The sequence below is a fragment of the Protopterus annectens genome, chromosome 1.part0 (assembly GCF_019279795.1).
Source record: "Protopterus annectens isolate FY-2018-M chromosome 1.part0, PAN1.0, whole genome shotgun sequence".
Classification (NCBI taxonomy): Eukaryota; Metazoa; Chordata; order Ceratodontiformes; family Protopteridae; genus Protopterus; species Protopterus annectens.
In genome coordinates, this window is record NC_056725.1 from 984678967 (window position 1) to 984694833 (window position 15867).

The window sequence follows — 15867 nt, forward strand, 5'->3', positions numbered from 1 at the left end:
GATCTGAGGTCATGGAGGGTTAGCAGGGGATTATGGGTGAAGGGAGGAGCTAGGAGCTCGGATCCATTAGCTTGAAACAATTTGCCGGCTCGGATCCGATATCGGATCCGTAACCCACAGGTTGCTGACAAATGAACAATCCTACTTCAGATCCTACATTGTTCTGTTTCTCCCATATGTTCAATAGACTCTGTAAACCAGCATGTACATAGTCCTAAGATTAACCTTCCATCTTTTGATTTAAATTCACCTCTCCTTAACCACTCCTATGTTGGATCCTGATCAACATGAGGTTGTTCCAAGAGTTTTCTATACTTGCAAGCATATTTATGCATTTTCCACATTTCTTGCCTTCTCATCTAATCCTTCACCTTATATCATTTCTTTTGTTTTTGGCACATTCAGTTGCTGCATGATTTTTATCTACTTCTGGTTTGATTTCCATTTCTGCTTGACTTTGATGTGCTTTTGTTAAACTAAGCAGGGAAGTCATCTTAGACTTATTCTCCTCATGTTTTTAAACTTTCACTACACTTGGGTCTTGTGAGGTCAATTGATATGTGTGCAGTCCTAAAACTGCTGATGTATACATGTTATCAATTTAGCGGAGGCCCATACCTCCTTCAGAATGGGGAATAAAATAGTCCTTATATGCACCGATTTTTATAAATCATTTGAGTATCCTTCTTGTTTTCCTGTCTAACCTAACCAACATCTTTTGGGGCCTGTAAATCACTACAAAACTGTATATTATGCCAGAAAGAACAAATTGGTTTATATTTTGGACTTTGTTCCTAGATGTCAGTGCTGTTTTCAGTATTAATTTAAGTCTTCTAAAATATTCCTTACTAAATTTTATTTGCATTTGCTCATGTTTTATTGTTGATCCTTCATCAAATATTTATACATTCCCTCTTGCTCAGATTCATTTATATCACATTTCTGTCTCAAACTGTTTTCTTGGTGTTGCAGCTTTCCCGTTTTAAAGATTGCTTTTGCACATTTATCAAGACCAAATGCCATTCTTACATCATCTGAAAAGGTTTTGACCAATTGTAGTTGTGCTTTCAGTTACTCATCTGATGAACTATGTAGTTTTAAATCACCCACAAAAAGAAGATGGGACATCTTTACACTTTGTTGTTTTCTGGGAGCCAAATTGTAGCTACCACCTAATTTCTTCTATATACAGCTTCATGGATTAAGGGCAAGACAAAAGAGCAGCAATGACAAAGAGTCACCCTGGAATACCCCCCTTTGGATTTTTATGCTTGGAATAATAATTTGTCATTTATCATGGCTCAATTGAAAGTGGTTTGCCTCTGTTGTATGGCTGCTGTAATGTAATTGATTAGGGTAGAATGCATGTTATGCTTCTTAAGCACTCTTTTATCCATGAATTTGGGATACTGTCAAATGATTTCTTTGTCGTCTATCCATGCCATTCTTAGATTCTTCCCCTTTTTACAGTTCTCCATTATGACTTTATTTAACAACAAATGATCCTTTGTTTCATGTGACTTTCTTGTATTGCCTTTTTGTTTTATTGCCTTGATTGAGTTTTCTTCTAAATGACTATAAGCTCTGTTGGCATCAATTCCATTGTATAGTTTATAGTTTGTCAGAAAGCAAGTTAATGGCATGTAGTTTAAGGATAGCTTGCAGGTTCGCTCTTTAATAGGAGCATTGCATTTCCTGTTGTTAAACAGATTGGTGTCTGTTCAGGGTGGTCATTCAAATAGTTCTTACTCATGGCTAAATATTCATGTAAAGATGTCAATACTTTTAGCCAGAAGTTAGGTACTACATCTGGGCCTGGGGTTTTCCATTTAGGAGCATCTCTTAACTCTGTTTCAATCTCTCTGGTCACTACTTCATTCCATTTCATATTATGTACATTTGAACTTCTTATTCTTTCTTTTACTTCTTCTATCCATATAGCATCTTCATTATGACATACTGGATCTTCATAGTATATTTTTATAAAATGTATCTATTTCTTCTTTTTTGGGGAGTTTCAGTTCCTTTTGTATTGTTTCCCAATTCTTTATAAAACATTTTTGGATTATCAATATATTGCTTATTTTGAACTTTTCTTTTATATTTTTATGCATAGCTTATAAGTTGTTCTGCCTGTGCTGATATTTTTAGTTTATTATTTGCGATAGTGCATAATAGATCCTGATCTGTTCTGATACTGTGCATTGTTTTTATCACATCTATCTTTCTGATTATTTTTGTTGATCTGTTCCCCCTTCTATACTCTTCTAACAGTCATACCTATAGTCTTAATTTATACTTCCATGATGGCATTTGATTTTTCCCCTTCTTTTCCCTTACTGTCCTGTGTTTTTGTGGTAATACTTTATCTGTTAATAATTTAGCTGCATAGTATTATGTCCTATTTACTTGTTATGTCGCATGAATCTCTATGAACTGTCCTAATTACCATGTTCATTTGTTTTATCAAACTTCTAACTTTTGGGGTTTCATTGACTATTGACTTTCTGTAGTCTGTTTCTTTCATTGATCTTAATATGTCAGTCTATCTCTATTAAATCAAGGAACTCTTATCTTAGATCATTTTCTTTTAAACCGAGGGCACATTCTTTAGTCTCCATTTCCTGCAGGCATTCTACAGAAAGTTCAAGAATATCTTCCTGTGCCACATTCTCTTCATAAAAAAATTAAAAATGGCTTTGCACATAGAAGAGCGGATCCAAAAACTGTTTTAAAACCTTTAATGTGAGCACATTCGTCAGAGTCAGTGCTCTGACTTCTTCAGACAAACAAAGACAACCACAGCAAACTTTAAATACTAAACCAAGTACTTAATTAACTCATTTTGTAATCTAAAGTTACAGTCCTCTATAAATACATAACTACATAAAATCCATTTATTTAAACATTATTAAAACCTTATATAAGATATAAATATGTATGTTAAAAACAATTAATAAAACCATAAATCAATGTGGATACTGAAAACGCATTATATACACAAAAATGTATAAAAAATATTTAAGCTATAGATAAGAAGTTAATATTATTATATATATTATTTATAAGTAACTTAATAACCTAGTAATTTGATGAACAACGTATGTATGTCCATCAATACTTTATTTACCAGTATGATGAAAACATGTTATTAATAAAGGCTGTTATCTAACAAGTGCTTTAAGCTTTAGGATGTATTTTAAAGACACATATTCATTCAGGCCCGGTGGAATATATGCTGAGGCACGAATTTGCCACATAAGCTCCTTTTCCTCCAATTTTAATTCCCACGGACCACCTCTCATGTCTTGTAACACCTGTTTTAATATGGCAAAATGAAAATTATGTGTTGGGTTTTCAATAATATGTGTGGCCGGTGCATTTGTAATCATTTTCATACCTATACTATACTGATATTCATATATACGTTGCTTGATCTTTCTTTCTGTTTTTCCTATATAGTATGCATTACGTAATCCGCATAAGGCCACATATACCACTCCCTTAGAATGGCAATTGTATTTGTCTCTTATAGTGTGATTCTTACCCATAATATTCAATCTGTTGCCTGTTTTTATAAATTTACACTGTGCACAACAACCACATTTACTCATTCCAGTATTAATTTTGTATTACAACCACTATATGGGGACAGTTCAGCAACACCCGTGTATCACAATGACAGAAAACAAAGCAAACCTGCTGTAGTATATGTTCCCTGTAAGCATCATACCTCTTAACTATATGGATGTTTGCCTCATAGTTTTAGTCATTTTCACACAACATTGTGAATTTCTGACAAATGGCTGGCCAATCATTGATGGTTGATGTCAGAATATAAAGACAGACATCTCAGTTTAAGATGTTATACCCTTCATAACACATTTATGCTAATGTAATATTTGTTATTCTATTCACTTTCTTACTTTGTACAAGCAATAGTTACAGCATCCCTAATTTGGGCCTTTGTCCCTTAATTATGGCTTTGTTCAAATATCTTGCTGTAACAGGTTGACAGCTATGTTAGGCATAGCTCTCAACCAGACACATTCTCTTCAGCTTCATCCTGTGTCATCCATTGCTCTTTCATTTGGGAACTCACTGGACTATCACTCCACAACACTAACTGTGTCAGAGTTGCCACAGTTTCCTGTTCCTTCCCTTGCTGTGCAACTCCATTTCCTGTGGAAGTCTCCAAAGTATCTTCATATGGCAACTGATCAGAGGTTTCCTGTTCCACTGATTTCTCCTTAATTTGGGGATCCATTGCTCTATCCTGCTGTGATGTTATTAAAATTAGATTTTCTACACAAAATCCTTCATTTCACCATAAACTCAATTTCTATTTCTTTAACTTCTTCATTACTACTCCTCTTTTCTACGTATTCTCATAGTTTTCTTATTTTTTTGTATTGTAAAGTTTTCCATATCCAGATGTCTTTGCCTGCATTTCTCTTCAAATATAATTGGTGCTGCTCTTTTTGTATTAATTAGTTTTGCTTTCTCCTTTGCATAAATATTGCATTAAATCTCTTTCTCTTTCCAATGTCCATATTTCTTATTCAGATGTCTCCTGCTCCTCCTATTTCACCTTACTTGGGAAACTCATTGTTCCATCATGATGTGATATAACCAGTCTTAGACTTTCTACACTAAATACTTCAGTTTGCAAGTATTCCACAACTTCAGCTTCTATTTTTTAACTTCTACTTTAATAATATTCAGTTACACATTCCCTTTTTGTGATCTTAGTTTTTGTATTGTGAAATTTTCTATATCTGGATGCCTTTGCCTGTATTTTTCTTCAAATATCTTTGGGGCTACTTTTTTGTATTGATTAATTTGGCTTTTTCCTTTGCACAAATATTGCACCATATTAGGTCTCTCTTTCTTTCCCATGTCCATATTTCTTTTTTATACCTTTCAAAGTTCTCTAGATGTTGTTCTTTATATTTTCACACTTCCTCAGTCACTTCCTTTTCCAAATGGACCAAGGTCCCTTGTCTATATAATATTTTTTCATAAATCTGTTGTATTAATGAACACAAATTTTTATTTGAAGCTTCTGATAGTTTTCCTTGTGCAAGTATTTTTCTTTCCTTGTGCAAGTATTTTCCTTTCCTTTAGTTACTCTCTTTATCTTTTTGTGTATCTTCTGTCTGGAAATTCTGAGCTTCTTGCATAATACTAACAATACATACTTTTTTTCTTATCCTCACTAGTCCATTCTATCATCTTTATGGCTCTTTCACGGCCTATCAATTTTTGTGATTTTTGTGGACTACTACTTCCTTCTACTTTTGTGGACTACTACTTCCTTCTACAACAGGGCCCATCCCCTCCCTGGCCCCATTGTAGTACTGTTTCCATATCTTGTGGATTCCATACTGTCATTGTTTTTCAATCCTGGCACCAGTGCACCTACCAGGATTGGGTACTTTTTTATCCTAGGTCTTGTTCACCTAGCTGTCTTTTTTTATCTTTTATCCTACTACTATCCATGATATATGCTATTTAAAATACAGTCTATATATCAGTGTCTTCTTGATGAGATTTTTGAAAAACAGTGACCACCCTATGAAGGTACTCGCCATGACTTGAGGATGAACTAAATTCCAGCAATACTATAGACACAATATGCTTATTTCTGTGGTATCACAGGTTGATGTGTATCCTTTGGATATATGTCCTGGCATGTGTTCCAGTCAGGCAAGATGCAGATATTGAGAATCTCATTAAATGTTCCCAGGCATTACTCAATTTCAAAATAAGAATACACTGTACTATATATCTTCCTCCAAACATTTATGTATTACTGTAATTATTTTCTTTTTACTGTACAGCTTTATAGGACATGAGTGCTTATATAACATATCTTCCTGTATTGCATGATGCCAGATCATCATAAAGTGTGACTGGGCCTGTGTTTGGAATCTTTCTTGTGTGTTTGTGTTGTTTACATGCTGTTATGTCAGTGTTTGCTGTAATGTCTTGTGAGCATAATCCTGTATTGTATGTTTTGCATTTACAAATAGAGAACTTGAACTAATGCAGTGTCATCAGATCTGTGTTGTCATTTGTCACTTTTGTATTTTGACTGCTGTTATACTAATGTTTATGATGCACACGTATATAAAACACATACATGTCTAATAAATATGTCAAGGTAATATACCCCCAATCTATGGTTATTTAATGGCAGCAAATATTAACACGTCCCTTTCTGCTGTGCATGACATAGTAGCTCTATGGCTCATGCCATGTTTGTACAGGATGAAGCGGAGGATACAGCAGTATAGTTAGTTATCACACATACATTCCCTGTATATATATGTCAGATTCAATAACTGCAGTATATGTAAATAGCTACTAATGCATCCACTGTACTTGCTAACTGTCATTTCATCTCACTGTGTTGTGGCCATTGACATCACATTTATTCCTCTTTTTTCAATGTTGCATTGTACCCTCGCACATCCATTATTACCATGTCTATTTTTAGTTATGGAGATTGTTTATCATTAACATCAATATGGATGTCTTTCTGTTTAAATGTTTCTTTGTCACATCATCACATCTGAATGCATTAACTGAGTACATTTTTTCCATTTACCCTCGACTCGTACTTATCTTTGCACTATTAACATTGTATTCTTTGTACATTCTCCCAGTTTCACACCCCCTGCATCTAAATTCTTATAATCTACTTGCCTTTGCTTTATGTAAGTTGTCAGCATGGTTTCGCATAATATGTTTGTTTACAGGCAAGATGTTTTATTTACATTGTGTGCTCATGTTTCCCAGCACTGTTTCATGGCTGGCAGCACTGCTGCTGCCCATGAAATGGTACTTAGAAGCATGTAAGTATGAAGAGCAGTATGCATATCTAATTAGCACTGCTGCTAATCGTGCTAATGCTCTGTAATCATGCAGGCTTCTCATGAAACCTACACAATTGTTAATGAATCCCAAGGATAGTTTTATCATTAGAAAACGCAAGTTCCATTGCTTAATCATCTCCAGTGTTTGTAGCTAATCTGCAGACACATGTAAAAAAAAATTACAAAATACTCAGGGAATTAAAAACATTGAGGAGACTGCTATTCCAGTGGTTGCTGAACAGCAAACAAAATGTCAATAAATTTAGTATAAATATTTTGTCAAAGCTACCTTAGGGTTATTACATTCATAAAAAAGAGTTATTGATCAAAACACATTTATTCATATTAATATAATTACCTCTTTTTATGTTTGCGAATTACAAAAGACTGAAAACACATTTTTGCACTAAACTTCATCAGACTGAGAATGTGATGAGACGTAGCTACTACTTAATTTGAGATAAAACTTAAATCTGCTATTTACCACATTATAATATGTTGGCTGTAATGGGCTACTCCTTTGTTCCCTACACTTAATCACATCCTCAATCTGTATGCCATTACACAATATATTAGCCATCTTATTTCCTGAATAAGGCAAACAGATCTTGTGAAAATAAAGCTTATTGAAGCTATCTTGCAAATTAAAAGTAACATGAAATTCTAACAAGTACTTTTAAAAATGATGCAGTTTTCCTCAGCAGATCAATATTAGAACTGTGTTTTTAGTTACTGTCTCACTGACTCCATATCACTGAGTATCATAACTGTAGTCATATAGAACTAATACAATTTTAATGAGTGTTGTTTTTCTCAGTAATGATTCTGTATAGGTTCTCTGTCATTTTTTTCTCATTGTATTTTGTTGTGATTGTACTGTACTGCATTAGACTTTATTTTGTTTGCATGGCCACATACAGTTATTGCAGGGTATAGGAAGGGCCTTGTTCTTTTCTTGTAGTTGTGATTTTCATGGACAAGAGAGCAAGACAAAACATGCATATTATACGGCTTGTAGAAATGAGCATATCATTTTCTCAATTGAAGATGATGTTTTAATCTTGGCTTCATGAGATCGTGATCACCTGGATTCAATGGATGAATACCCTGATGATTATAAAGCAGCAAGGATGAAAATCAATGTATCCAAATCAAATGCTTTGGTTCTGTCTTGGAAAGTAATAGATTCCTCCCTGCAATTGAGAGAAGGATCAGCTGATTGGTTAAAAGTGTTTTAAGATCTTTTAGCTTTTTTATAAAATAAGGCAGAGAGGATCAAGATAGTGCTACCATAACCCTAACTGTCCTTATCCTCAGCTATGATGTCAAGCTTTGGCAGTAGCCAAAAACATGAGGTAGTAAATGCAAGTAACAAAAATAAAGTTCCTTTAGTGTTCCACAATGTTGAGAGGAGACATTTGAGGTGGTTTGAGCACTTTGTATGGCGTGTTGCTAGACAACTACTACAAGAAGTATGCCAGGCATGTCACTTGTAAGAAGACCTGGGGCAAATGTATAACCTCACAAAAGGATTATATTGCTTGTCTTGTCTAGGAATGTTTGGAGACCGTGCAGGATATCTTGGAGACTTTAACAAGGAAGTCGTGTCTACCCTGATAATTTTCTACCATAATCTTCACCAGCTGAAGCGATTTTGAAAATGGAAGCAAGAAAACATATCCAATCACTTATGAATTAACCCAGTCAAGCATAATGCCTTGCCATTCTTAAATCCACAATTAAACAGATGATGACACTATAGAGGAGTGGTCAAGAGTCCATTTTTCCCAAATAACTTGCCTTTGAGTTTCCCCTCCCATTTAAACAAGGCATGTATTAAATTTGATTTTACCAAAAGAAATGCAGATGGCACGAAGTTTAGAAATTAGTAAGTCAGAAATCTACAAGCATACATAAGGTAGTAAGATGCAAGACAAAAATGCATTATTCAGAGGCCAGCTTAAAATGATAGCCCCACTCTCTTGGAAGCAACTTTCCAATAGAAAAGTTTTCTCTTGCACAACAAACATAGATTATAAAATCTTTGTACTGATATTGTCAGTCAAATGTAGTCTTTTCATTTGACTCCTAATACAAGTCAAGTTAGTGTAAATACAAACATCCATGTTTCATAGTTTCATACTTTGACAGTTTCAAAGTATGGTACACCTCTGTTTAGGTCTGAATATCATTCTGAAATGCAAACATCTTTATTTCAAACTAAACTTTTCTTAGTCATCCCTGTCATCAAGACATGACTTACAAATGACTAGTAACCAAGCACTTCCAGAAAGTGGCAGCATAGTTCAAACTTATGCATCTGAAGAGTGAAAAATTGAACTCTACTTCATTTATCATTAAGATGACCTACATATAATAGTGCCCCACAGTCTTATGCATCTGGTAGTAATCATAATTTCTAAAGCCAGTAAAGTCCTTAGTAAGTTGTCCTCCAAGATTAAACTCATAATAATCACTATAGCAATCTCGCATTTGAAGGTGTATATCTTTTATTGGACTTACCTTTTTAATAAACTAGAAGATAGAGAGAGAGATTGATAGATAGATAAGGTTAAATATATATATATATATATATATATATATATATATATATATATATATATATATATATATATATAGAACACAACACAACAAAACAAACACACACACCTACCTTTCCTATAAGCAGTACCCTCCATGTGGGGGGGTTGTGCCCCCCCACACCCCTGCTACTTATATATACTAACTCTGAGGCCGCACTAAACACTGAAATACAGAAAACCCACCACCACACATTCTACACCCCCCCTTGTAGAAAGACACATCACATACATACAAACACCACCACTCTCAACACTGACACGCTCACACTCTTATCTATCTACCCTAACCCACACCTAACACTCCCCAACACAGTCACATACACACAAACCCTTCCCAAAACCCTTAAAAAACATAACACTTACCTAATGAGCCATCAGTACCACGGGTTCGACATATCCGGGTTCTAAATTTTGCAGTTTCGTGCAACTGCAAATTCGACAATTTGGTCTTGAAATACTGAAATTCGACATTTCAGTATTTCGAGATTCCAAATGGAACCTATATATATATATATATATATATATATATATATATATATATATATAGAGAGAGAGAGAGAGAGAGAGAGAATAGATTGGTAAACAGGTAGATTGATAGTTAGATAGATAAATAGATAAAAAGATACATAGACACTGAACATTGCAAAATTAGCCTTAACACAATTTGATGCACATAACAAGAAAGATACATAGGCACTGAACATTGCAAAAATTAGCTTAAAACACAATTTGCACATAAATAATAATATATATATATATATATATATATATATATATATATATATATATATATATATATATATATCAAAATAAAATGTTTTGTACACATTTAAAGACATTTTAATAAAATAACTTTTTAGTCCTTGCAGTCTCTTTAAACTCTGTAACAGCCAGTGTATCTGTCTAGATCCTCTAGTTATCTATGATATATGTTGAACTTATCAGACTGTTTACACTTGATGCCACAGCTTGTTTTTGGAAAATATATACCCAAATATTCTTTAACAATCATGGACACTTTGCCCTAAACCTACATGATTTGTGCATTTGTGCCTTAACACAATTTGATGCATATAACAAGATATATATATATATATATATATATATATATATATATATATATATATATTTCAAAATAAAATGTTTTGTACACATTTAAAGACATTTTAATAAAATAACTTTTTAGTCCTTGCAGTCTGTTTGAACTCTGTAACAGCCAGTGTATCTGTCTAGATCCTCTAGTTATCTATGATATATGGTGAACTTATCAGACTGCTCACACTTGATGCCACAGCTTGTTTTTGGAAAATATATACCCAAAGATTCTTTAACAGTCATGTACACTTTGCCCTAAACCTACATGATTTGTGCATTTGAGCAGAATTAGCAGCAGTGCTCAATGAATATTTAAGCTGATAAAGAAGCCTATATCTTTAGCAGCACCTATTCGTGGCCAGCACAAGTATTAGTGGCCATAAAAAGATGCACCAAGGCTCAAGCACACAATATAAAAAAAAGGTGTGACCTTAAGGCAAAACAATTAAGTGAGCATGCAAGGACAGTATAACATGAGGCCAGGTCAACTTTAACAAAAGTATTAAAGATGTGGGGGACAAGGAAATTGTATTCAGATAAAGGGATTACAGTGCAAATGGAAAGCAGAATAAATGAATCTGAGAAACTGTAGTCAGATAATATAAATAAATGTGATTGGAGCACAGGGAGAATTAGTGGCATAAATTACAGTATTTATGTTGATGCAGTAATCTTGTTTATTTGTATTGACCCATACACCTAAAAAAAACCCAGAAACACTGACAGAGGATGTAAGAGGAACATAGAGCTACAGCGTAACAATGGAAAGTAAATGTGATACATGTGTAGAAAATGTTAAGTTTACATAACACAGTGTGTAGACATATTAGTGGATATTTGCATATACCACAGATATTGCATATCAGTTGTGTATATGGGAAATTATTAGTTGTAACTGACAGTATACTGTACTCTTAATTTTATTATGCATTGTAACAAAAGGAGCGCAGCCCAGCCCAGCTATTTGGAATTTTGTAAATAATTATATGTCATTTGTGAATATTAATATGATTTATATAGAAGAGTGACTGAAGGAGATACTGTCAGCCCAGCTATATGGAATTTTGTGTTGTAAGTGGTTGTGTGTCATTTGTGAATAGCAACCTGATTCATATGCCTGTGTTACAAATGTAATAGAACTGTATGTCACATCGTATAGACATGTGCTGAAGAGAAATTGGGCAGGATTCACAAAGGCTTGCACGGAGTGTAAGAGACGTGTAACACTCCATGCAAGCCTCACGATCCAGGAACAGCCCGAAACTCCATGTAAGAGACCAGCTAAAACGTCTCTTACATGGACTGGGCGTGGATATGCTAAATACCTCACTTGCAGCCGAAAGGTATGCAAATGAGGTATATTAGCGATCCACGAAGCAGAAACCAGCCAGTGTAAGAGATGTGTTAGCTGCAGAAATGTACTCAGTTGACAACTGAGTATGTTTCTGCAAAAAACACAATGGAGCCATGTCAGCTCCAAATAAAGGGTGCATATGTGTCAGGCAGTATGCCAATGGCCAAATATGTGGCCACTGGCAAGGTACCCCGATGCAAATATTAAAAAAATAAACGCAAACGGGCTGCTCTGTATAAAACATAAAAATAAAGGTTATAAACCCACAAATGTGGGTTTTATGCAATACATGGAATGACAATGCAGGGACCAGCAGACCAAAAACAACATGGCCACCGTGTAGTGGTTGCTAAGGGGGGAAGCTGAGTCTAAGACATGTAACTAAGCATTAGTAGGCAATCTGATGTAAATGAGGGTTAGGATACTGAATCCCATAGTCACATAGCAAATGAGCACAGTCTGAGTAGTGTAAGAGATACATAAGGGGGAGGAATAGAGTAGGAGATAGGTGACATCACAGGGGGGAATGGTAGAAAGAAATGCAGTTCATTGGAGGTCAGTGTTACATGACAGATGACAGACACAGATCATGGAAAGAGGAGTGCCACAAGATAAGCATGGGAAAGTCAAGAAATGGAAGATGTACACTGTTACTTATGCCAAAGTTTCTTGCTGGGCGTGCATGCGCATGTGTGCGCACCATGAAGTGCGAGTAGGGCAGTGTGCATGCGTGTAAGGCAGACTGAGCATGTGGGAGCGTGTTGGTAGATTTGTAACACTGTTTGCGCTGGTGTGCACATGTTTTAACCCGAATAGGCAGATCCTGAAGCGTGTAAGCATGTGTGCTCGCGTGTAAGCCACTGTGAGCGTGTTTGTGCTAGTATGCACACTGCTCCCCCCTGAGGAAACAGAAAGGAAAAAGGAAGCAACAGAATTAGTAGGAAGCTAGCAGGGAATACTGCTGGAGCTAGCAGGTGAAAACAATTAGAAGCAGGCAAGTACACAGGCAGAATACTAGCTAGCCCATCCCAGCACTTAAAATTCTGCAAACAGCAGTGCAGGATGTTTCTCTCAAGATACACTGCAAGACAGGAGTAAGCTATTAGAAGTGAAAACTGAAAAAGCTGAACTCAGAGCAGAAATGCTAGGGACTGCCATAGCTGTCATAATGAGACATAGGTGACTTGCTGAGGGTGGTGACAATGCAGATGGTGCCAGACAACCCACAGTGAGGAGACGGAGAAGAGTGTACAGGCCCAGGGTCACCTACCATGGGTTACATGAGCTGGAGATAGTAGAGCACTATAGAGTGGACAGAGACCTCCTGCAGCAAACTGTCGAGCTGTGCAGGCCACGCCTCACACACAGAACCAACAGAGGGGAACCCATCCCAGTGGAAACCAAGGTATGTGTTGGCCTAAGAATACTAGCAACATGTACCTTCCAGAGACCAACTGGTGATATGATGGGGATATCACAGGCATCAGCCTCCAGGGTACTGCACCAGTTCCTGGATACCATGTCAGCACATGTCGGTGATCATGTATATTTCCCCAATGCCCATGGGGTATTGGCCAGCAATATGCGTCTTTTCCAGCAAATAGCAAAATACCCTGAGGTAGTGGGTGCAATAGACTGCATGCACATACACATCAAAGCACCAGCCAGTGAGCGGGATAGGGCCTACATTAACTGCAAGGGCTTCCCCTCCATCAACTGCCAGGTCATGTGTGATAATAATGAATGTGTGTGCTGGCTGCCCTGGGAGCTACCATGATTCCCACATCTGGCATTTGACGCAGCTGTACCAGACATTTGCCAATTGGGACATCCCACACGGACACCTAGTGGGGGATGCAGGTTATGCACTGGAGCCGTGGCTGATGACACCCATCAGAAACGCACACACACCTGAACAGGAACGCCAGAATGAGGCACACGCACAAACACATAATGTAATAGAGCATGTGTTTGGGCTGCTCAAGTCATGGTTCCGGTGTCTGGACACATCTGGTGGAGCCTTGCAGTACTCACCAACTACATGTACCCAAATTGTCATGGTATGTGCTATGCTACATAATATGATCTTGCGAAAACAGCTGTAGCAGGACCAGCATTGGGCTGGGCCAAACAGCCCCCCACCATTGCCAAGGCCATCACAGGCAGAGCGTGACTCGGAGGAGGAACAACCTGAGTCTGCCCCAGTAGGCAGAAGGAGGCGTGCCCAGTATGCCCTGGCCTTGGCAAAGAGGCAACGCATAGCACATACACTGGCTCAGTAGGAACCCTGGGAATGATACCCCTCTCTGACTCACTCAAATAATAACAGGGATCCCTAAAATGACATGACCTGCTCACAAACATGTACAGGGAGTGTAATATGTGCATCCGACAGAGGCAGCCCTGCAGCACCACCTGAGACATGAATGCCATGTGTTAAGCAATGTAACACCATGTACTATATGCACACTTGAGAACCCTGACTAACATCCACCCTCACCAAGCATGAAGCCACAAAATGACGATGGGATGATCAATTGCAATAACTGGCTGAAGTAATGCAGTTAGTCAAAGAGGAGCCAATGTGTTTCAGCCTGGGAAGACATGCTGAGCATGACATGATGCACCACCTGCTAGGGGTGGCGTGCACCTATCAGTCCAGGCCCCATGGATAATGGCAAAGGCTGTCACTACCCACAGCGTGCCCTGAATAGGTAAGTCTCAAAACACAAACCCACCTTCATAGGTACCACAACGGATAGGAATCTAGATGTAATGCTACCCAATGCCAGAAGTCTAAACAGCAAGATGTGTGCAGTGTAAACGCACACAGTATGGAGAATGTTGATATCAGTCCTGTAATAGAAAACTGGGTCAAGGCTCACATCAGCACCCTAACACTACCAGGTTACACCTCATACTGTGCTGTAAAGCCTCAAAACATGGAACAAGCTGCAAAAGGAGGGTGACTAGCAATAATTGTCAAGGATATCCACACACCCATGTTGGTAACAGAACAAGAAGCAGCATGGATTAGCCATGGTCAAATACCAATGGCTAAAACCTCCTCCCAGTATATAGCCTGCTGCAGACTACTGTCCTAACACCAGGAACTGCACCTGGCCTATGTTGGAATACATGAATATATCAAGCCCCCCAAACCACATTATATTGGGTGACTGAAAATACCCAGACATACACTGGGAGCATTATACTATCACCAACACAGTAGGAGAAAAGTTCCCAGAATCCATAAACCAAAATGCACAGGAACAACGTACCACTCCCACAAGACGGGTAAGCATACTGGATGTGATAATCAGCAACATGCGTACTGGATGGCAAGATGAGAAGTGTATTCCTCACTGGTAAGACCAGACCATAGAGTAATCACACCAGATATACACATCCTGACCACAGTCCCTGGCCAGAAAACCACAGTGAAAAACATGTGTAAAGCATAAGTTGCACCCCTCCAAACCGATGTGGAATCCACGAAAGGCCCTGTGCAGGTGCAGAATATGGGACACACCGCAGAACATGTTATACAGGCATTCCATGAACACAGCCAGGAATGCATGGATTATGCAATCACAAATAACAACAACACACAATGCCATACACGCAGGCATCTGGCATGCTGGACTCCAGCCATTACCAAACCATGCAAGAGAATGAGGAAGCTACTACATGAGAGAGCAAACATAAAAAGGGAAGTAATCACTGATCAGTAGTATGGCAATAAAATATGTCCACACATACAATCCACTAAGGCCAGCCACAACAAGTAGAATCTGTGAATCCAGAGGCAATGTGACACCTGTCCCAAGTACACAAACAACCCTCAACTCCCCCCAATAAATACAAATATATGTGAGAGATGCAACCATGTATCCAAACCGGAGGCTGAGCTCCCCCAACTCAGTACTGTCAA